Genomic DNA, 23,193 nt, shown 5'->3' on the forward strand with positions numbered 1-23,193 from the left:
GGGCGGCAGCACCGGCCGGGCTGGCAGGAGCCGGCGGCAGCGAGTGCCGCCCCGCGCAGAGCGTGCGAACACACACCGGCAACACCCAGAGGGGAGAGGGAGACGGGAGTGACCTGCCGCGGCGCTTGCCGGCCCCCGCGGCATCGTCCCCTGGAGATCAGGAAAACCCTATAGCCAACTCGGCGAAGGTCACGCACGCAGCTGCGTGACACCTTCCTTGTCAAAACCAGACCGGGTCTCACAGCAGCCTTGCAAGGCTGTGTTTTGCAGAGGCAGGTGTCCACCATCCTGCCAGCCCTCTGCCTTAACTCAGTGATGCCCGAGCTGCTGTGCAGCCTCTCTCCGGGAAAGCACGCTCCTTGCTCTGGCCAGGTGCTTCTGGGTTGCTCTGCTGCTCACCTGGAGGTTGGGCTGTCCTGTTGCTTCACCCTTGTTGGACAACAAGGGTTGGACAACCCTTGTTGGACTGGGAAAACACCCAATACAAGCAATGGGAGGAGCCCAAGGAAAGAGAAAACCTGTCCCTGCCTGATCCCCCAGGTAGATGGTTAGGCATCCAGATTACCAGAAAGTGCTGTTTTTTCCCCCATGAAGTTAATTCTGGTCTGGTGCAGCATGGCAGCGCCCCAGCGGGTACTGAGGGGAAAGAGGATAAAAATGGGCAGGGGTGGCAGGACAGCCCTTTCCACAGGCAGCTAGCTGCCAGTTGATAAACATTGTGCCCTAATCTGGCAGCCTGAAAAATTTCGCACCAAAGCAGAGTGTGATGAAACCTGAAATCCTGACTGTTTCTAAAGAAAAATCCAAGCAGAAAGGACATCTAACACTGACTGCAAGCAAACAGGCACCCAAGGCCCTTTCAGGGGAGCTGTAGGCTTTCCTTTTTCTCTAACAGGTCACTTTTTAGCAGCTTGATTCCATTCTTGTCATTTCCTAATATGAAGCACACACATCTCCAATGATCAGCGGGGTGTGCTGTAGCCACGATTCCCAGCCGCCAGCCAGACCCACGGGACCAGGGCAACCTCTTTGAGTCCCCGAGTGCCAGGCACATCTGCAGGAGGGGGTGTCTGCAGCAGGAGCGGCGCTGGTGCTCCCCTCTGCTCTCACACCAGCTGTGTCCCATCTGGAAGGGGATGCAGTAAAATGAGAGCCTTTCCCACCACAGCCTGTGGTTCAGAGGTCTCCATCGTGGACTTTGGGTGGCTGAAGTCACCCATTTACTCTGCTCAGCTCAGCATCCTGCTCTAGGTGCCTGTCTGGCAGCAATGCTTCATGCAAACAGCTAAAAACAACCATCCCTTCTTCACAGAGGGGGAAACTGAGGCCCAGCAGCACACCCAGACATGCTTTGCTCAGCTGCAACTAGGTGTCCAACTTCTCAGCTCTCTCACTATCCCTATCTGGTTGAGTAATTCAACTATCAGCCCAGGAAGACAGCAAAGTCTGCTTCAGTCTGTTGTATGGCAAGAAATGGGAAAAAACCAAGTCTATCAGAATGGTGATCCTAACATGATGTTGTGGGGTCCACCAACACTGGGTTTGTGAGCCCCTTGTTGGCTCCTCAGTAGGCGCTGTCTGCAGAGATGGGAGCAAATGTGGGAGGCTGAGGAAAGCCCAGGGTTCTGCAACAGAAAAGGATCTGAGTGCTACCTACACCAGCAGAGCAACCTGGAGAGGGGGTACTGGCAGACCTAGGCAGACTGTGGACCCCTTTGTGCTTTGGGAACACCACACCCTGGGACAAGCACCGGACCCCAGTCCTGGCATGGCAGCCCCCCTGCTCTCAAGCTGTGAGAGGCCCGGGCGGCCCCAGCCTGCTGGCAGTCAGCCTGGCACACTGCTCTGGTTTGGAAATCAGGGTACAGCCACCCACCAGGTTCCGCTGGAGCAGGTCCTGCAGGAAAGCTGTCACTCTGGGCTGCAGTTGTCATGGATGTCTCGAAAAGGACCACATCTGACATGGTTGCCCTTCAGCTTTAAAAATCTCATTCTGGGTCATTTATATCCTTGTTTCTGAGAGATAAAACTGGACAGGACAGGCAGGCAGCAGTGCTGGGCTTGTCTGCCCCACAGACATCTGTGAACAAGGCCAGCACAGCTACCACCAGCTGACTCCCTCCATGAACATCACATCTCCCCGTACCAGCTCCCCGGGGGTTAATGCCCCGCAAGATCCAACAAGTCAGTGGGAACAGCAGCCTGCCAGGAGCCAGGGGCAAGGTGACACCACGCTGTGGCGGGGACCCAGCAGCCTGAAAGCAGTTCACAAGGACTTTCCTTCACCAAGTGGGTGAAGGAGACCTGGCTGGACCAAAGCTTGGAGAGCAGGGGCATGGGGTGCAGGAGGGGCTGCGGCTGTCCCACCACACACAGAGCTCTGTGCGGGGCAGTCCTCTTCAAACCCTGCAGCGCTGATGACTGCAGTCCTGGGAACAAGGACTCCTCGCTGCAGCCCAGAGCAAGGAGACGGTCGGTCGCTGTGTAAATCACAGCAAATATACGTAACCTCTCCTTACCCAGCCTGTCTCAGGAGGTTGGTGAGATGTTCCCTCTTTGGGTGCTTGGGCACCATCTCAGCAGAGTGACTCGTGAATGCTGGACTGCAGCCCAGGTTCACCTTCTCGGAGTAGTGCAGAGGGGCTCCCTGGCAGTGCTGCTACCCAGGGCTTTTCCACATCTGGCTTTAAGCATCCTGCGCCCATTCCTAGCGCCCAGGGCATCAGGGCCTCAGGAGCTCTTTGTGGAGCCATCTCTTCCACTCAGGCAAATCTGTCCCTCGTGTCCAGGGGCTCAGACTTTACCTTAGTGCAGAGCACTTCTGACATCCCATTCTTTGAGGGCAGGACATCTGCTCCTGAGCATGATGCTGGAGTGAACCACATGCCTACAAACCTGACAATGATCTTTCTGAGCCAGGAGATCAGCCAGGTATTAAGTAAGGCCCTGAGCCAAGCCACAGAATAGCTTCAAAAGCATACAGTATGTAATATTAATGGAGAGCCATGGAGACAAACTCTCGCTCAGTCCCAAAGAAATGCAGAGAACAAGACAGAAGGGGATTATTGGGAAGCAGTCCTGGGCTCACTATGAACAGGGCAGGCACAACACACATTTGCTGAGACAAACCTGAGACAGACTCCTTGCAGGAGAAGGGGATTATAAATCACCAAAGCCCTTTTACCCCAAATTTATAGATGTGTCTCAAATCCCCCCCTCCCTAACACTGCCCACAGAACCAGGATTCAGAGCTACAATTTACACTGCCACACACCTGCTCTCATAAGCAATTCCTCAAGACCTATTTTCATCACTATCACTAAGGCACCTTACATCTTTCATTCAGAAAAAAAAAAAAAAAAAAAGAAAAGAAAAAACCCAACAGTAAATACCTATTTTGCTTGCAAATATTGGTTTGCAAAGCCAAGCCTGCTGCTGCCACTGGGGGTGATGGAGTAACTGCCCCACAACTGTGCAGCTGTAGGGCCTTGAGCCCATTCCAGCCTGGCCAGTCTCCCACCCCACCTGCGGAGGGTGTGAAGCAGGCATGGGGCTGTTTTGCCACACAGCAATTTGCACCTGAGCCTGTAAGAGCCCCTCTGGGTCTCCATGGGCCGCACAGCTTCCCCTCCACCCCAGCTGAAGCCAGAAGCCTCTCGGCCAGCCAAAGCTGCACGGGCTGCAGTGCCACTTTGCACTTCTGCAGGATATCTGCAAAGGTTTTCCCCCGGCTCAGAGTTCAGCAGCCAATTTGTTCATTCACAAACACACATAGCACCTGGCCAACTTGTGTGAACTTCTCAGCTCACAGTATTTGGTGTGGGCTTCATGTGCTGCAGCTCCAGGAGCCACGGGCTTATGTGAAAACTCAGCTTGCTTTCCTGTATTTTACGTAGCAAAGCACTGGCCTTCTGATTGCAACAGTACGATGGCATGACAAATAGCTTGAAAAATCAGAAAGAAGTAAATAAACCTCAGCATGTGTTGTTTTCAAAATACTCAGTCTCTGGCTTTCTAGAAAGCCAAATGTGACATCTGAGCAACCAACATTGATTGTCCCTGTCTCCCATGTCTGGAAACACGAGGTGTTTCTAAAACCACTTCAGGACCTCTCTGCAGACCTCCTCCTGAAGTCTTACAGAGCACAGGAGACCTGGGGCCATGGGCTGATCAGTGTCAGTGAGGATGGAGGAATCCAGGGCTAACAAGAGTGCCTGTGTGACTGATGCCTGGGGGCACACGGGCTCCTAGGTGTGCCAGGGGGGCTCAGGCACCCCACACTCTTTCCATGTACGCCTCTCACTAAGATGGAGTGAGACATGGGCAAGTCAGGTGAGTCAGGCCCTGACCTGGATGTCCTCAAGGATGGATCCTACTGGTGGTGCACAGCTCCTGCCTGGGAGCACTGACTGTCACCCTAGCCAGCTGCGAGCATGGGCAGCACTTGCCCTCAGCACACCTCCGTATGCACCTCAGAGGCTCCTGCCGACGCAGATGCTCACGCCCACGCTCCCCACGGCCTTGTTCAAAGCCCAGTCACTCTCAAGAGCAGTGCTGGTAAGATATTATGATAGGTTATCTAGGTTACAGGTTTGCCTCTTCCCTTCCAAGCATGCACATGCATGCACACATGTGCCAACACTCACACACATGCACATGTGCAGGGACACACAGAGGGCAGGTGCTGACACAATTCCCCAGGCTGTGGCACAAGCCAAAGCCACTGAAGGTACCCAAGAGGAAGAGGAGAAAAGAAGAGGGAGACAGAGCTGTTGAGAAGACCCCAGGAGTGCTCAGGTGACAGCAGCAAGCTGGGGACAAACAGGATTACAGAGCCCCTAAAGGAAGAGCCCCCCGGGAGCAGGAGGGGCCCCAGTTTCTGCCAGGACACTGTTCCGGGGGCTGCCTGCATCCCACCAGCCTGATGCAGCGAGGAGGAGCTGGGGGCATGCTGGAGCTGGGCTGGCAGCCTGAGTGCTCATCTGTAGCTGCTGATACATCTTGCTTTTTGCCGCCCAGTATTTTTGATGAGGTGGACGCTGAATGGTCAGGCCTTCTTCCAGGGATGCTTCTGCACTTGGACTGTGGAGATAGTCCTCTCTGAATCCCTGTTAAGTCACTTAAACCTTTTGGTGCCTCAATTCCCCATCTGTAAAGCAAGGCTTATGATATTTCCTCTGTCTGTCTTACCAGGATAGCTCATAAGCCGTTTGGGACTAGAGAAGTCTCTGAATATGAATTTGTATCTGGCTCGCACAGTGGGGCCCTGGGCTCATTAGGGACTAATGTGATCGCTTGTGCTGTGTCTAGTGAAGAGAAACGTGATGCTGTAGGTGCTTGTTCCTGTGCTCAGAGATGGGAGTTTAGCAGGGGTGACAGAACACATGCTCGCAAGTCATGCCGTGTCATTCCAAATTGCACTCCCATGTAATGAGCATGTTGTTCTCAACTCAGGCATTCACAGACACCAGTTTATCTTGTGCTGTTATTTGACATCAGACTTTTTGCTAAGGGGTCAGTGTGGGTCACAAATATCCTTCAAAGACAGGGATGCTATGGTGTTTGTGTGTTCGCACATATTTACGCTGTACAGAAGCGCAACACCTCAAATGAGAATTATGCTCACCTAAAGCTGTGATGAACATCCTTCTTTTGTACTTTCCCTGCTGTGTCCCTGTGCCTGTCCTTCAAGGATGGCTGTGTAAGGACGATGCAAATAAACAGAGTGAGTCCAGAGGAAATGAGGCGATGCCAACCTCAGCTAGCCCTCAGACATCCCTAAATCATCACAGCTCAGCATTCTCACCTTTGCTGCTGTGGCAACCCCCACATGGGTATTCAGCAGCAGAAACTCTCTGGAAAGGTATGCATGCTAATGCGACTGCCACACAAAATGTCCAGGGCCTCCTCGAGGGCTCCTGGGGGATGTTTGGGGATTGAACCAGGGAATTTGGGGATTGCACAATACCTGTTATAGGATGGTTTAGAGAAAGGTCTAAGGTGGGGAAAGGGAGGAATCCAGGTAGAACAGAGAGGAACAAGCTTGCAGTCTGTTCTGACTTCTCCTTTTCCTGTGTGGTGCATCCTTGTGTGTGCGTGTGATCCAGATCTGCTAGCGAACTTCAAGCCAGACTAGCCAGTGAGTGCAACAGGCAGTGCTGGAGTCAGATCCCAGAGAGACTGAGGGTCTGGGAGGTGGATACTGAGGAGACCTATGAAGGATTTCTTCTGTGAGCTGTAAGCCCCAGGTGTAGGATGGGACCGTTCATGCTAGCTATATTTTCCACACTGGCATTGCCCTCCTGCCTGCCCTGGTCTGCCTGTATCTGCCTGTGCTTGCAAGCTGTATGCCTGGTGGGGGTCTGGCTCAGACTTTCTGCTGGCAGGACCTGGCAACAGTGTTAGGAAGCAGTTCCTTATCTCATCCAGACCCCTGGGACCTTCAGTCCACAGGATTGAACCACCCTGAACAGTCTTGGCCAAGGACATGCTTAGAAATAACATCTGGGACAGGACAGGCTGAGAATCCTATTAATTGCTTGGTTGTTCTGTGGTTTGTTTGCATGGTGCACCTGAATAAGTACAGCTCAAGAGTGTCATTGTCAAAGTTGCAGCTGGGATGCAGGTCTGGCGTAACAGCCCTGAAAGTATGCCAGGAAAGCTGCTTTTTTGGCACCTGAAGCTATGTGTTAATAGTAAGATGATAATATATTGAGCCCTACCTAGTCCTGCCTTTAAAACTATTTATTATCAGGGCATCTTGTTCTGCTGGCTGGTAAGTGTAATGTACTGCCAGGCAGGATGAGCTGACTTACTGTCAGAAACACCTCCAGAGACAAAACAACATCAGGATGCCATGGAGCACAAGCCTAAAATGGCTTTTGCCCATCTCCCACTTGCACCTCTGCACACAGCGCTGTCCCCGTAGGAGCTCACATGGCCATCCCACTGCATTTGAGCATCAGGGACTTTTGTTTCTTGGCTCTTCCATGGGGCAGGGATGCTCCACCCTTGCTTTACACAGGTTTAGCAGTAAGTGGCTCATTCAGGATTCTTCAAGAAGCATGTGATAGACTTGCAAAGGCAAATTCATGCCCCCATACCCAAGTACTGCCCCTCATCCAGCCTGTGGTGCTGCTCTGCCCCAGGGTCAGTGTCTTGATGGCTGGAGGAGCCGGGAGGGTGGAAGCTGGCATCATTGCTCTGTACTGATCCGTCTGCTCCAGCCCTTTGGTAGGATCCTGGGTGTCTGGGCCTGCTGGCTTGCATCTGCCACCTCCTTAGAGAGCTGACCTCTGAATGGCTGTTTGCGTGCGGTGCACGAGAAGCCAGAGTGCTCCTCCTGCACGGGCTGCAGAGACACGGAGGTCAGGCTGCTGGTGCTGTGCCCTGGCGCGGGGCTCTCACGGACAGACAGTGCCCACCCAAGCTTGCCACGGAGCAGGCTGCCCTGGGCTGGGGCTGGCACAGCCGGCCACACTCACGCTCAGAGGGCCGGGAGAGGGGCTTTTGCACTGAATATGAAGCAACAGAGCGAAGGTGAGAGGACACTGCACATTGCAGGTGACTGCTTCAGCCCTCACCCGTTCTGCAGCAGCAGTCCTGACTGGCCTTTCCCTACAAGCTCTTTTGATTCACAGATCTCAAAGTGCTTCTGAGCCCCTCAGAAGGGACACCAGGACATGGTGATTTGCTCTTTCCAGACCTGCTGTAGCCTGAGCTCCTACTGAAACCTCTCATGCTGCACCTGAGGACCAGGGCTGGTAGGAGACGCAGGCAAAGGCTGTGGCACTTATTAATGTAGGTCCTCTGGGGAAACATGGTCAACAGCAACTCATCAGTAAAACCACACAGAACAAACACAATCTGCATGATGGACGAGCACCAGAGCGCTCATACTGCTTGGGGACATGCGCAGTCTATCTCCAGGACATGGGACAGGCCATGCAATGCCCTCCTCGTTCACCCCATGACTGCATTCCACTCTATAAGCATTTCTTGTCTCATCGGAAGGCACATTTGCAAGCATTTTTGTGTGACCAATTGGATGAAATAGTTTTTTGGCAGGGAGGCCAGGTGTTCAACAGAGCTCCCCGGTCTCCTCCACCTCAGAGAGGGACAGAAAGCAGAACCAGGCAGGGGAAGGAAAAGTGCTGGGCACAGACAGGATGTCAGCTGTCAGATTCTTGGCTTCCTATCCATCTGTGATTATCTAAGAACAGCTGTTAATGTCATGCATAGACAAAAAAGGGAGTCAGAAGCACAAGGAGGAGTGTGGAAGCGTGCAAGGGGCAAAGCCGCACTGTCGCTCGCCACCCGCTCACCTCTTCCCACCTCCCCGAGCAGCGGCAGCGCGGCTGCAGCAAGTCCCTCCCAGCTTTGAGGGGCCCTCCTGGAGGCCACAGAGATCCCCCATCAGCTGAAAGGTTCTTTGAAGATGCTGCTGTTGGAAGTGGAGACAGTGAGGTGGCAAGCTGAGGGAGGTTGGGCCCAGTGGAAGCCCATGAGCATCTTTCCTGGACAGGGACCACTGCACCCCTCTGTGAGCCCAGCTCAGCAAGGCTGGCACGGTCCTGCCACAGGGCTCAGCACTGGCTGGGAGCCTGTACGGCCCCTGCTCAGGCTCCTCTCCACTCCAGAGAGATGCTGGTGCCAGCTTTAACTTAGCAAGCTGGGACCTGGACAAACCCAGCTTGCTCTAATCTTGGTGTCACCATGACCCGGGAGCTACTGGAAACCTAAGTAGCTCACTAAACCTTCATTTACTTTGAGGTCTCTCTGCAGGGTGCAGCAGCGAGGCAGCAGACCCGTCACCCTCTGTGTAAGCACCTGGATTCCGATCCCTGGTGCCTACCAAGTCTCTGCCTTCATGGGGAGCTGGAGGTTCTCAGCATCGCTTGGGACATGCTTTGAGCCTCTCCTGCAGTTGACCAATTGCCCAGACTGGGAGCAGGGTTTGAATCTGCAAATCTGCCCTGCGAAGACAGAGGCATGATTGCCCCTGTAGAGGCGTCTCTCTGCAGGACAGGGAATTGAAGCTGAAACTGCCTCTTGTGCCTGTGTCACGTCAGAAGCAGGAGGCTGAATGCTCCAGGGACAGGAGAAATTTGCATCCATGAGAGTAAACACACCCCCCTCCAAATAACAACAAAGCCCTGAGCCCCAAGAGCTCTGATTTCCTACCTGTGGAAAATAACTCCAGAGAAAAGGCAGCACCCGGCCTAAACAGGGTTTAATTTGCTGTTGACAATCCACACGGTAATTATATTACCAAGTACCTGGCTTTTCATTAAGGCCCCATGCAGATGTTACTTTTCTGGAGCTGACATAAACGTGCTCATTTGTCTTCATCAAAGAAGCACACGCACTCCTGGCTGTCTCCCCAGTGATCTGGAGCAGCACTGGTGCTGTGTCTCTTTGAGAAGCCATGCTCGCTGGCACTGGCAGGGTCGCTTATTTCCCCAGAAGGGTACATGGACCCAGGAAAGAGGTTCTCTGTGGTCACTGCCATCAGCCTTGTCCCTGTCACCAGTTTAGCGCTGCCATCATCCCCAGAACTGCCATCATTCCCATCCTGGCCATCAGCCCCAGTCCCTCCTTCAGCCCCCTGCTCTGCAGCCAGCCTCTCCAGCACAGGCAGCATGGACCAGGCAGGGCATTTCGCTTCCCTGCAGGCAAAGCCTGGCACCTCCAGGCTACTTTTGTGGGTGAGCCAGGGAGCTTGACTGAGGGTGGGCCATGATGCCCTCCCCAGTGCCAGTGATGGCCCTCATCCTGGTGCCCAGTCAGCCTTACACCACCCGCTCATCCCCTTCTCCCCGCCAGGGCTGGGGATGTGGTGTCACTGCCTGCTCACTGCAGACTGAGTGAGCCCAATCTGAGCAGAGCTGATGGCACAGGCCATGTGGAGAAAGGCTAGGGCTTGTTCTGCTCCTGGGGTCCCATTGCTGTTGTGGCACAGGGTGGGTTCCAGCCGGCCAGCAGCAGAACATACCTGGCCAGCTGGCAGGTGAGTGATGTAGGTGACCCTTGTCGTGGTTTGAGCCTGGTCGGCTGCCAACCACCCCGCAGCCGCTCGCCCACCCCCCCTCACCTGGGAATGAGGGAGGGAATCGGAGGGGCAAAGGGAGACTTGCAGGTTGATATAGGAACAGTTTCATAATGGTAATAAAATAAACAGTGACAGTAATAGAAAGTATAACGGGCAATGTACAATGCAATTTCTCACCACCCCCTGACCGATACCCAGCCCGTTCCCAGCCAGCGATCCCAAAATACCAAGATCCCGCAATCACAATCCCAGAAGAGAGAGAGAGAGAGAGAGAGAGAGAGAGAGAGAGAGAGAGCCCCTTCCTGACCACCCCTCCTCTGTATAGTGAGCATGACGTTCCATAATATGGAATATTTCATTGGCCAGGTTGGGTCTGGGGCTCTGTCCATGCTCCCTCCCTGCTTCTTGTGCACTGGCACACAGGCAAAATGTGGAGAGTTGGAGAGTCCTTGAAATCTCAGCAACAATTGAAAACATCAGTGTGCTATCAACATTCTTCTCACACCAAACCTCCTGCTGAATCCAAAACACAGCACTATTCTAGCTACCAAAAAGAAGCATTAACTCTATCCCAGCCCAAACCAGGACACCCCTTGGCCTCATTTGGGAAACATGGGACTAGCATCCCAAAGAGTACAGGCAGCACAGGGGGATGGCAGCAGAATCTGCTTCTACCTTTACAACATGTGGGGAGCAGAATGGGAGCAGGCCAGCTGGCATGGCAAGGCTGGGGAAGATGGAAAGCCACAGACCGAGCACCATGCAGCCTCCTGCTGCTGTCTGTAGATTTTTGTACAGAAACACACAGAGTAAGTTTGTGGCATTGCCAGTGCTAAACCCCTCATTCTTAATTTGCTTAAAAAAGCCTCTTCCCATAGAAAATACTTTTCTGGCAGCAAATGTCACTGGATCCCTGTTAAAGTGCCCAGCTGCTGGAAAAGAGAAGTGCAGACAGGAGCCTGGTGCCCAGACTGAGCTAACACAACTGGAGGAAAGCTCCCAGCAGCTCTCTAGACTGGGGCGGCCAGCTTGCGAGGCAGGAGGAGAGGCAGGCCCTAGATGACAGATCTTTGGCTGAGGTGTATTGCCTGGATGAAGTGGTACTTCTTCCCTCCACCATCACTTAATCTGCTGCTTGGAGGGGGTTGTGCAGGGGAGGAGGGACGTAGCGGCTCAGAAGCCTGTGATGTGTGCAGCGCAACACGTCTTCTGCCTGCTTGGCAAGGGAGAGAAGAGGGGCAGAGCTCCCCGGACGGCGCAGCCTTCATTCGGTCCCTCTCAGCAGTCATTCATGACCACACAGATGTGACGAGGGAGCACGTGCAGCCCAGTGGCACCACGCTGTGTTGCAGCCCTGCAGCTGTGAGCCCTCGTCCCTCCCATCCCTCCACCCTGCAAGGGCTGCGACCGTTGTCCTGGTGTTGCCAGCCCACCCTCTGGGCTTTGCAGGACCTGCCGTTGAGACAGTGGAGGGGATGCTATCCCCCGTGCTTGCAGTGTTGTTGAGCATTGCACTGATCCTGCACCCCTGCTAGTTACACGTCCCTGCTCCCCTTTGGAGCAGTGCTCAGCCTGACCCCTCACACCGGGATCATCAGCTGCACGTTGTACCATCAGCTCGGCGTTAGTGTCAGTGCAATGAACATCACCGCTGCTGTTGTGCCACCACAGATTGCAGGAATCCTAAACCTGGCCCAATCAATGCTATATTGCAGTGGTGATGCTGTACCACCTTAGCAATGGACGGATCAAACAAATGGGAAAAGCCGCTCCAGTCACCTCAGCTCCAACACCCTGCTGAGGCTCTGGGTTTGATCCGCTGCGGGTTTGGCCACCAGCATGAATTTTCCCAGAGTTGATGATTCTTTTCAAAGTTCCACTTAGCTGGTCCTGAGCTCACCCTCTCCTCATAACCTCTGCTTTTCTTCATCACTGGGGGCGACGGGTCCAAATCAGTTGTGCTGAGCTCCACATAGAGATCTGCTGGGCCTGCCTTTTGTGGGCCAGGAACAAGGGCTCACTTCAAGATGTTTAATACCCAGTTCTCCTTTACCTTCCTCACATGTTGTCCTGACTATTCCTGCTGACCTCTGGCTACATTATCATGATGTCTCCAACCTCCTGGAAGTTGGAGCTTTCTTTGACCTTCAGCCTTAGAAAATCAAGCTGTCAGGCTCACAGAGGTACGTGGTTTTCCTAGACATCTTATACTTGGGACCTGGGTTGGGGGTGCAAGGCTAAGTAAATAATGGCAAGACCCTCCAGATGCCATGACAGATGTCCTTCATAGCAGTCCAAGTCCCTGATACAACTGGGTCAGCCACGGGGCAGGTGAACTGCTAGGCCTGCTCCTGAGTCCTGGAGCTCTGCTTCCAGAGGCATGTTTGCTGCTTCACCTCTGCCATTGTCCTGGTTTGGGCTGAAATAGAGTTAATATTCCTTTTTGGGAACTAGAAGAGTGCGGTGTTTTGGATTTAGCTTTGGGTTTGGTGTGAGAAGCATGCTGAACAGCTCACTGATGTTTTCAGCTGCTACTGAGACTTCAAGGACTCTCCGACTCCCCATGTCCTGCCCGTGCACAAGGGCACAGGGAGCAGGGAGGGAGCACGGACAGCGCACCAGAATGAAATATTCCGTATCATGGAACGTCATGCTCACTACATAGAGGAGGGGTGGTCGGGAAGGGGCTCTCTCTCTCTCCCTCTCTTCTGGGACCGTGATTGCAGGATCTTGGTATTTCGGGATTGCTGGCTGGGAACAGGCTGGGTATCGGTCAGCGGGTGGTGAGCAATTACATTGTGCATTGCCCGCTTATATTTTTTTCCTATTATTGTCATTGTTCTCATTTTATTGCCATTATTAAGCTGTTCCTATCTCAGCCTGCGAGTCTCCCTTCACCCCTCCAATTCCCTCCCCCATTCCCAGGTGGGGAGGGGGAAGGGAGGGTGACCAGCTGTGCTGGTTGGCTGCCGACCAGGCTCAAACCACGACACCCAGCTACCTCCTGTGTCTTCCTTCCTGCCACAAAGCTGCTCCTTTGCCTGTTGGAGCTGTGGTGCAGGCTGCCCTGCAGCAGTGCTGGGATGCTCTGCGAACACTACTGTTCCCACCAGTTGCCTCACTCAGCAGCATACTTGCCTGCATGCTCAAAGAATTTTACCTTGGATTTGGCAGAACTTGGCCCAAAAGCCTGTGGTGGGTTCAAAACCTCTGGGAGCAGTGTGGGAATGCAGTGCAATAGCACACTGAGGTGGAGATTTAAGCTACCTGGAAGGGGACAGTCCATTGACCTGAAGACGGCACGCATGACATGCTTCCTGAATGAAGGTCACTTTGTGAGTCACATCACACCTTGTAGGGAGTTTTATCTGGGACTGTAGCATTCCACTAACGCACAGCAGTAGCAACACAATGACCTGTGTAGGGAGGAGGAATTAAGCCTATGTTGTGTGAGCAGCTGCAGGGACTGATGGAAGGTCATGCCCTTAGGTATTGAGAGCCACAGAAGACAATGACACACACAACTAGCTGGTGGAAGTGGGAAAGGCTTGGCACCATGCCTACAGGGACTTGTCCCAAACAGGACTCCGTCTTGTTTGGTTTTTTATTCCTGAGCCTCAGCCCTCAGGGCAAAGCCAGCTCAAGTCAAGACTCCCCCGGGGGCAGAGCACAGCATGCCACATCCCACGTAGCGCCCAGAAGGGAGGCCAGGGCACCAGTGGTTAACCATTCCCACAGTGTGAGAAAGCTGCTCTGGGAGTCTCCTGAAGCCACAGGGATGACGACAGTTCCCCTGGATGGCCAAGGGCTCCTTCACTGAGGCTTCCCGGCCCCTGCAGACAGCTGTCAGCTCCAGCTCACTGCTTGGCTGCATTTGGGACTGTATCCAGCTTCATGCTTGAGGGTCCTGTCTGCTAAGCCATCCCCAGAAGGCCACATTGTTCCTGCCAGCGACATGGGTCAAAGCGTGTCCAGAGTCACCTTCCTGAGATGTGCTCGGACCAGATTGAGCTGAGAAGCCATGCACTCTGCAGCTCCAGGGACGAGACCTGCCGAACGCTTGCACACCTCTGATCCTGCACCAGGAGCAGCTCCAGGGACATCTGCTGACATTCAGAACCACAGGCTCAGATGCACGAGGTCTAAATTTGCATAGAGTTCGCAAGGGGGAACTCAAAGGCTTCTATTTGTTTTTACAAATGGTAAGGAAAAGCCCACCTGATTTAGCTGTATTCTTTCCACATTCACAGCAGTGACCAACCAACTGACTTGCACCTTGGCTATGAACATGCCGTTTTCCAGTGACCTACCTGGCTGGCCCAAAATGTACACCTGGTTGTTCCATTAAGAGACAACCTCCCTGCCAGTTTTAGTGTGAGAAGCGAGTGTGGCAGTGGGTGACAGTGGTGTGGCATGATACGGACATAAGCAAGCAGGGAGCAGCTCAGTGGTGCTGGGGTGGTGGGCTCAGCCCTCTGTCCTGTTTGGCAGAGCTTTATCCTGCCAGACAGGAGGGTGCTGCTGTGGGTAGCAGTGCAGAACAGGGGTGCTACAGTAGCAACTCTATAGACCTAAAAAAATCTCCCGCTCCTGTCCCGCAGTGCATGCCACAACACCTTTTCCTGGTGCCAGACCTGCTAATTGCTCACACAATCAAAGCCACTGTGAAGAGGAGATGGCAAACAGGTGTAAATACCCAGTAACAGAGATTAAGCAGCTGAGCCTGGAAGCTCTCACAAAAGCCTCCTGTTGTCTTGTTCGTGAAGAAATGCCATGGAGCTGCCCCTACAAGGCTCAGTCTCAACTAACTGCTCCTGTTCAGGATTTGGTAATGCTCATGCCAACTGCTAGCAAGACACCCCGGTATCCCCAGGCCAGCTTGTGAATGCCATTAGACTCCTCTCTTCAACCATGGCCATCCTTCCTGCTTGCCCCCAGAGGTATGAGATATTGGAGCTCTGTCCAGTCCCCTGGCTTGGCCTTCCTCTTAAGAACCCTAGCTAACAGCACTTGTCCTTGGGCTCTTTGTGGTAAGCCCCCCCAGGTTAGCCATGGAAAGCCATTGCGAGGAGCGCCAGTTTTCAAGCCTTGCTTTATGCTAGCATAAAGCCAGTTCCTTCTGGGACCCGGCTCACCCCATGGCACTGGGTCCCAGGCACGCTCAGTCCCCAGCCCTCTGTGTCGGGTGTCACAGCCCAGTGCCTGCGGTCCGCGTACCCTGCGGAAGGTGGTGCAGACGGTGTGCGCTGTATTTATTGGCTTTGCCATTAGGACAATACTCTGCCATGTTAGAATAAATGGCACGCGCCAGTGTTGTAGATTACTAAATAGCGTTATATTACACAGCTAAACAACTCCTGCTTCAACAAGTTGGACAATGAACTATTTTTGTCTTGCTGTCTACGGGTAGGAATTTCATTCCCGGTGATTTCTCCCAGGGACTTTGACTCCTCAGGTCTACATAAATCCACCTAGCAATCATATCAGCAAGACCCAGAAATCTTTCTGGCCATAGATCCTTCAGCAAATGGCCCACTAAACCTTTGCCCTGGGCTGTATATATGTCAGCTGCAGCAAGGGAAATGACTAATAAGGAGAAAGGAGCCACTGTATCTAGTGCTTTCTCACAGTGTTTCACCCCCAAAGACGATGAAGGACAAGAACATCATCTGGAAGCTCTGGGGAGATACACAACTAGTAAACAGTAAAGGAAACAATTGCTTATGACCTTCACAACACCTCTTTCCTGAACAGTTTCTTGACAGACTTGAGCTCATTCTTTTTTTGGGCACTGTAAAATGTAAGTACTAACTGAGAAGTGAGAGAAAAAGACTTGGCAACATGGGCAAATTGTTCTCTAGCAAAGGGGTCAATCCAGTTTGTCTAAACATGCTGAGCATTGCCAGGAAATAGCTTGTGAGCAACCCAGCTTGGCCACTTCACTGATTTTCCCTTGAGTGGGAGCACCCTCTGCACCTCACCGGGTGCTCCCGGAGGCACCAGCGCCCCAGAGTTGCCCACGCGCTGCCACTCACCCTGCCAAGGGGCTCTGAGCCTCGTGGCTGCTGCGCCTGGGTCTCCGTTGGGAGTGAAAGTAACCCTCCTCATGGCAAGAAATGTTCGGTGGATAATCTCTACAGAGCTTTTGAAGCTGCTGGCAGAGGCAAGGAGACACGGGGAGGCACGTAGAAAGGCACCGACTGCTCGGGTTTTACAAAGCTCCCTGCCTGCTGGATGGGGCATGGCAGCGTTTGGGCCCACTGGAGCTGTCAGAGGTGGACTGAAATGTGGCAGGCAAGGGGGCAACAACCTAAGCTTGGGTTTAAAGCTGCCTCCTCTATCACAGCCTTATTACAGCTGTACACCTGTCTGACTGACAGCAGAAATTGGCTTATTTGGCATCGCCAATTTTGCAGTTTGCAATTTTTGCAGTTGGCTTTGCTTCAGTATACAGGATGAGTCTCTAAAACATGCCTCCCATAATCTGTTTGCTTGCCCTAGTCCCTGGGAATTTAAATTCAGCCACCTGCAGACAACTCCTCAAGAGGTCCTACTTCTCTGCTTGTTTCCAGTGGAGCACAGACTGGTGTGTCTTCCTCCCACCTGCTTGTTTTAATATCTCTGTAATTTGTCTCTGCGAGAGTACAGCCACTCCTGGGCTGGGCAAGTCATTTGGGCTTTCAAGCCACCGGGGCGGGAGGGCTATCAACTACTGTGCCTACAGCAAGGGTTACCACATCCACTGCGGTTTTGCCAAAAGTCTACAACTCAGAGGGGTGAACATGAGATGAAAGAGGGACATGGCCCTTGTGTGAGCCCCCTGCGAGGTGGACATTTTGCTCTACAGAGAAAAGTCGGAGGGAACCGATGCTTGGTCATTTCAGAAATGTTATTTCCTGTATCTGCAGATTTAAACCAATGTGGTACTTTACAATGACAAGCAACAGGGCAGTCTCCAGTGCCTGGCGTGGACTAGGCATCTGGGGCTTTTTCAGGCTGCTGTTTGATTAGTGCAGTGAACAGGCTGACTCCGGGAAGCTACTGAGTTCCCAAAACTCCCCGAGGTCCGTTAGGTCAGCACCGCTGAGCATCTAGCACAGGGGGAGATCTTCAAATTAGCTAGTGGTCAGACCCTCTTTTCGCCATCCTCCTGTGCTTCCAGAGCACTGTCATGACTCACGATGCTATATATATTTATATATACAAATCTGGAAACAAAGACCAATCATCATTAAAAATATGCTTTTCCTTCATGGCCCCAAGCTTGCTGGTGCTCCTGCTGCTCTCACGTGTGCAGCAGGGAGCAGAAGCATTCTCCCAGCCCTGCTTTGCCAGCACTGGAGGAGGAAGAGTGTGGTTTCCAAGAAGAACGGTAGATTTGTGAAAACTTCTGATAGCCTAGGGGACAGTGTTTTACCCAGGGCCCTCCCAGGGCTGGCTGCTGCAGGTGACTTGGCTGAGATGAAAGGATGCTACGGAGGCTCGCTGCCCAAAGGCAGGCTGGACACCTTCCACCCCACTGCCTCGCCCTCTGCCACCTCCGGCTCTAGGAGAGAATGGGACTTCTCACCCCCTCACAGCCTCTCAGATGGGTCTCTGGATGAGGTAGCAGTCTGCAATTTCACCTCTGTCCTGATCTGACCTGCCATTTACGCTTCTGGGGAGGCCACTGCACTACTTGAAAACAAATTTCGTAGCTCAGTGCCACTCTGGGAGGAAAGTGTTCTGAGAGATGCTCTTCCTGATTCTTTGCTCTGAATTATACCTAGGATATATGCACATGTTGTCTGCAGTGCAAGAGAGTGAATGGCTTCCAAAGCAGCCACTTTATTTGTGGGTTTAATAGACAGGTGAACCATTAAGGCCCTGACAGCAGCCTGCTGGATCACAGCACTGTCCCCCTTAGGCCAGACCAGGCTTTTGTCAACCTCTATTCTACTCTGGTCACAACTCAACCTGCTAAGCACATCCCAGAAGGTCCCAAGGCCCCACCACCTTCATGGACCACAGGGACTCAGCGTCTTGCAGGATCGTTCTTTCCGAGGTGAAATTCTATTCCTTGGACTGAGACAAAAAAAATGTAGAACCCCCCCCAAATTTTTCCCTCCTGTTGCAGGACTAGAAATAACAGCAGCCATTTTGTTCCCATAAGATCTCACAGGAATTCTTTGATGTGACAGGTAAACTGTACCTAAAATGACTTAAGTACCTTTGCTTCAGGTGCCAAGCCTGGTGGACCCTCAGAAACATCCTCCCAAGAAAAAAGCAGTGCTGAGCATTTCTTTATCTTTCCACTGGGTCAATATCCCGAGGTTATCATCTGTGCCCACTGAAAGGAGCAACTTATGTTCAATTTTATCACTCTATTTTGAAGTTGAAATACTTTGGCCAAGTTTCCCCCATTTTACTTGCTAATTTTATTCATTTTCATAAACCCTTGGATAAATTTTCATTGAATGGCCCTGCACGTGTCTTGGCCATCTTTGTGAGAAGTGAGGTTTTCTGAACCGATAAACATGCAAAAGGAGGAAAAGAAAGAGAAAGAAATGAAAAGAAAGAAGAAATCTATCAATAACAGAAAGCTTGTGTTCAGGTTATACATAATAGATTATTCTGCCACATGCAATTTGTCTTCTCACATATGCTACAGTAGCATATGGAATATGTAGAAAATAGGGAAATGCAGAATTAGGAGAAGGCTGAGTTCCTGCAGGTTACCACTTCTGACGGAGCTGTTATTATTTCATTACTATATCTGCTGCAGTCCCACCTACAGCAGGACCTTGCAAGGACTCTTTTTTTACCACATCATGCAAACAGCCATTCCTGATCCATCCGGCTCCTGCCTGCCATGTGGCAGTCCAGAACAGTTCCTGCTGCTTGGGAAACAGCCCCTTACATCCCCAGCACACAAAACACTAAGCACGTATTTTGCTTTAAACAAGTACTGTGGTACCAGGGCTTAAGCAGACATCTAAAATAACACACTTGCTTAAGTGCTTTGCTGAAGATGACCTGCAGAAGGGACTAAATGTTAAATAGTAGGTAGAGGAGGCATTGGAGAGATGTGGAGCTGTGCTGGGATCACCATGTAAGCGACAGAGCTGTCAATGGTGTATTCAAACAGAAATCCCAACTAAACTCAAAGAGCAAACCTCAGTAACCCAACTGCTAAGTCTGCAACTTCACAGACAAATAACTTGAGTTACTTCTGACTTGCGACACTCTCACTTGGCAGACTATGGCCTTGTGGACATCTGCAGGAGATGAAAGAGGACTTCGTCTCTCTGGGATGATGCTGCACAGACATCCTCAACTGCCCACATTGCTCTCCTTAGACAATACAACTTATATCATCCGTGCTGTCATTTCAGGCTTTTTGCTTTCACTTAATCATTTGGCAGAGGCTGTCTTAGCAAGCCCTCTGTAGTGCAGTTGCATGCAGTCTTTGATGAGATGGTCATGGAGGGACTCCAGCTCTTGTCAGGAAAGCTTTTACACGAGGATCTCGGGAGCACTGTTCTCACCACCGCGCTCGGCGGATTCACGGCTCGGCTCCTGACGCTGCTGAAGACTGGCATCACGAGGCTTGTTTGTTTCCCAGCATGTTATTCACTGACTTTATTTTCCAGCCAAGAGAGCCTTGCAAATAATAATAAGAAAGGATGAATGGAATGGCATGGGATGATTAACCACGATTTTCAAAGACGGGCCAGCAGTTTGGATTGCCAGAGCACAAGCACCTCACAAACAACTGACTGTATCACACATCCTATCATCTGCTGGAGGGGGAGACGTTCCTGCAGCCGTTTGCCCTTAAGTAGATCAGTCAGCAGTGATTATCTACACTACCGAGCAGCACAATGAAGCTGTGTTTTTACAAACAGTGTCTCTTTTTTTTGTTGTTATTGTCAGGTTTTTGATCTCCTTACAGTAGAAACTCCTAGATTTATTCCTGCTCTCTGAATGCATTGCCACAACAGTTGGGATTTGATGCTGTTATAATCTTTCTGGACTATAAAAAACAAGTCATGTCTTTCGATAGCATATGGTTCTCCCCTTACAACAACAGACACCAGAACTTTCAATTAAGTTTCTGGAAGCAGTGCTGAAACACACATGACTCATTTCAAAAGTGCACTAACAAGTGAAATGATCCCATTTTTTGCCAGATCTCCGTTCATCAGGAAACAAACAGTATCAGATGTCTGTCTTTCTTTATACATTGACGAAAACAACACCCTTCTCTGTCGACACTGAGCTTGGCTAGAAATCGTCCAGCTAAATATTATAATATTTGATAATAGTCCTGCCAGCATGGAGCTGACTCATTTAATGTAATGTGCTGCTCCCTGAAGATTGCTTTTCAGCACAGCAAACAATTAGCTAGTTCATTCATCCCAGCTTGAGAATGGTAGATAGTTACAGGACCACGGGTACTCTCCTAACGGGAGCTGATTTATCAACAACGGTAGTTGTTGCGCCTGTAATTAATCTCATGCAATTTCCACACACACTTACCCCTCTGCTGACACTCCGCTCCTAGTTCCCAACCACTTTTTTAATGCTCAGAATGGCACAGAAATAATTGTGATTTCCAGCCAGTGACACAGAAGCGATCAGGCAAGATCAAGCTGTGATACAGGGGCTCTGCTCTCCAGCACTCCTCGACCACTGCCCTTTGCTCCCGCGGGGCAGAGCAGAGGTGCCCCAGCCACCAGCTTGCAGTGGCCACGGGCTAGCAGAGCACTGCTCCTGCGATGCTACACAGGCCCAAGCTGGTACCCCCACGCACGACCCCACAGCAGCCCACGGACACACATCTGCTTCCTCCCACAGCCATCCCGAGGGAGCAGCCTGCTCAGCCCCAGCGTGCCTGTGGGTAGTCCCGCACCCAGAGGGAGCAAACCCCTGCGTGCCTCCGTCTCTGGGTCCTGATCAAAAATGGGGGGAGCATCCTCGTCCCCAGTGCAGGTGGGGAAGCAGGCACCGCAGGAAAGATTATTTGTCCAAGGCCATGTGGTGAGTAAAAAAGTTGTCAGATCTAGTGGGAGCTGGGATTCCCAGCAAGAGGCTTTAGGAGCTGGAGGCGGGAAGCAATTGCTAACCCCTCCGGCATATCTGCCTGCCGCTCTGCTCTGACTCCTCAGTGCTATTATTTTTCTGACTCAGCAATCCCGCAGCGCCCAGGCACAGCCAAGGCTTTTGGCACCAGCAGGGCTTCTGTCCCCCGACCCCCACCTCTGGGGCGGGCACAGCATCTCTCCTCTGGGATCTGCTTCCCAGCTGGTTTTGGCAGTGTGAACCCCTGGCTAATTCAAACCCTGTTGTACCACTCCTTTCAGACACTGCTCAGGAGCACATTAGACACTTGTATTCTCTAGATCACAGGGAGAAAATGGCAGATCCCTGGCAGTGAGCATTTCTTTATCTCCTATCCTTGCAAAAGAGATAGCTCCTGGGATTTTTTCCCTCTAGACTTGGGCTTCAACTGGAGATTTATTTTATTGTGTGTTCATTGCTATAATTATTGCTGGTGTGAAGACAGTGACCTTAGTACCCAGACAAATGAATATAGCAATGAGTTCATCATCAGCATCCTTATAATTACTGCCAAAATATGCACCATAGAAACCAGGAGAAAGGGGGGATGCCCAAATAGGGATGGGAAGGACCACCTCCAGTGCCCTCAGAGGGCAGAACCGCATGGGTCTGGTTGGCTGTAAGGAGCTGTCCCGCTGCCACAGAGGGCTGGCTGTGCCACTCGGCTGTCAGTGTGGGCTGTCCACCCCCCTGGGAGAGGGCAAGCATGTCCACACAGTTGCCATTACCGCTTTTGGGGTAACCCCTGCCCCCACGGGTGTGCTGCTGCAAGGGATGGCGCAGGGCTGCCTCAGTGTCACATCCCCAGAGACACCACGTGGCAGGCAGCACAGGGGTGCCCACCTGCGTGTCCACCCAGCCCAGGGACTGCGCGAGACGCCTTGGGGAGACAGCCCGAGCCTCGCCCGGGATGCAAGAGATCTGCTTTTGCTCTACGTTGCTTCGCAGATGGCTCTGGCTCGTTGCCCATTCCTGCTCTGCTCTCTCTGGAGCAGCTCCATGAGCCCCTCTTTGCAAGGGCAGATAACCACACTTCTCTCCGGCCAGCCTGTGCAGGGTAAGAGCAGGCGTCCCAGCAACCCCCCAGCTGTGTGGCCCAGTTTCCAGCACAGGCAGATGGTTTTTAGCGTGCCCCGATCTTGATGTTGACTGATCCCATTTACCAACGCTGATGATCTTCAGGGAACAGGAGCCTGGACAGATACCAATCATTTATGCTTCCACATTTCCCACTGTGCCACAGCCCTTGGAGCTGGGGACTGATGTGCTGCGGCCTTGATGCCCGGTGCCACTGGTCCCAGGTTCCCCAGCAGCTCACCACTAGCCCATGCTTCAGGATTTCTCGGGCAGTTTTCCAGTTGTTGCTGTCACCCGCGCCTGTACCAGTGACTCAATCCTGACAAGTGAGTCAAGACAGTTCATTATTTCTTTGTAAGAGGTGGGGAGATTTCCCTGTAAGAGATGCCCAGTCATGACCCCTCAGCCTTCAGCCTTCAGCTCCCTCCTCAACCGACTCAACCCTCTTGGAGCTCACTAACTGGGACAAGGACCTTCTGCCTGACCCACTCTCTCAGCCCCCTAATACTTCTGCAAGTGCCTCCAGGCAGGTGCCACCCACCGTGGTAAAGGCAAGATGACATCTTTCTGTAGCGTGCCCTAACCGTGGGAAAGCATCTGGTGTTGAAAAACTAAATGTAGTTGTTTCTATTAAATAACAGGTGAAGAGCTTTGGCCAAAAATGGGGGAGGAGGGGGTTCAGTTTGGAAAACGTTTTATGAAGTCACTCCTTTTGTGGCAAATGTGCTAGAACAGCTGCTCTTTTCAACATTACATGGGCTGTTTTGAAACTGCAAGGTTTTGGGCTTTAACACTGAAGTCTCACATATTAAAATAAAATGAGCATAAGCAGGAGGATCAGATAGTCCCCAGGTGCATGAGGGTCTTCAGTTTTCACCCGATTAAACACTTCAGAGCATCATTTTTGGCTTTTACTTTGTTGAGAAGTGTCACCTTTTCTGTTTTGGTCCAAACCAAACCAA

At 52.0% G+C, this 23,193-nt stretch overlaps 1 protein-coding gene across 7 annotated transcripts in view; it reads right to left on the minus strand.

Annotated features, from left to right (window-relative positions):
- The window catches only part of DLGAP4 (DLG associated protein 4), a 184,164-nt gene that overhangs the window by 110,121 nt on the left and 50,850 nt on the right, over window positions 1-23,193 (minus strand). The window lies entirely within an intron of this gene.

This window comes from Tyto alba, unplaced genomic scaffold, assembly GCF_018691265.1.
Source record: "Tyto alba isolate M040663 unplaced genomic scaffold, T.alba_DEE_v4.0 Super-Scaffold_33, whole genome shotgun sequence".
Taxonomy (NCBI): Eukaryota; Metazoa; Chordata; class Aves; order Strigiformes; family Tytonidae; genus Tyto; species Tyto alba.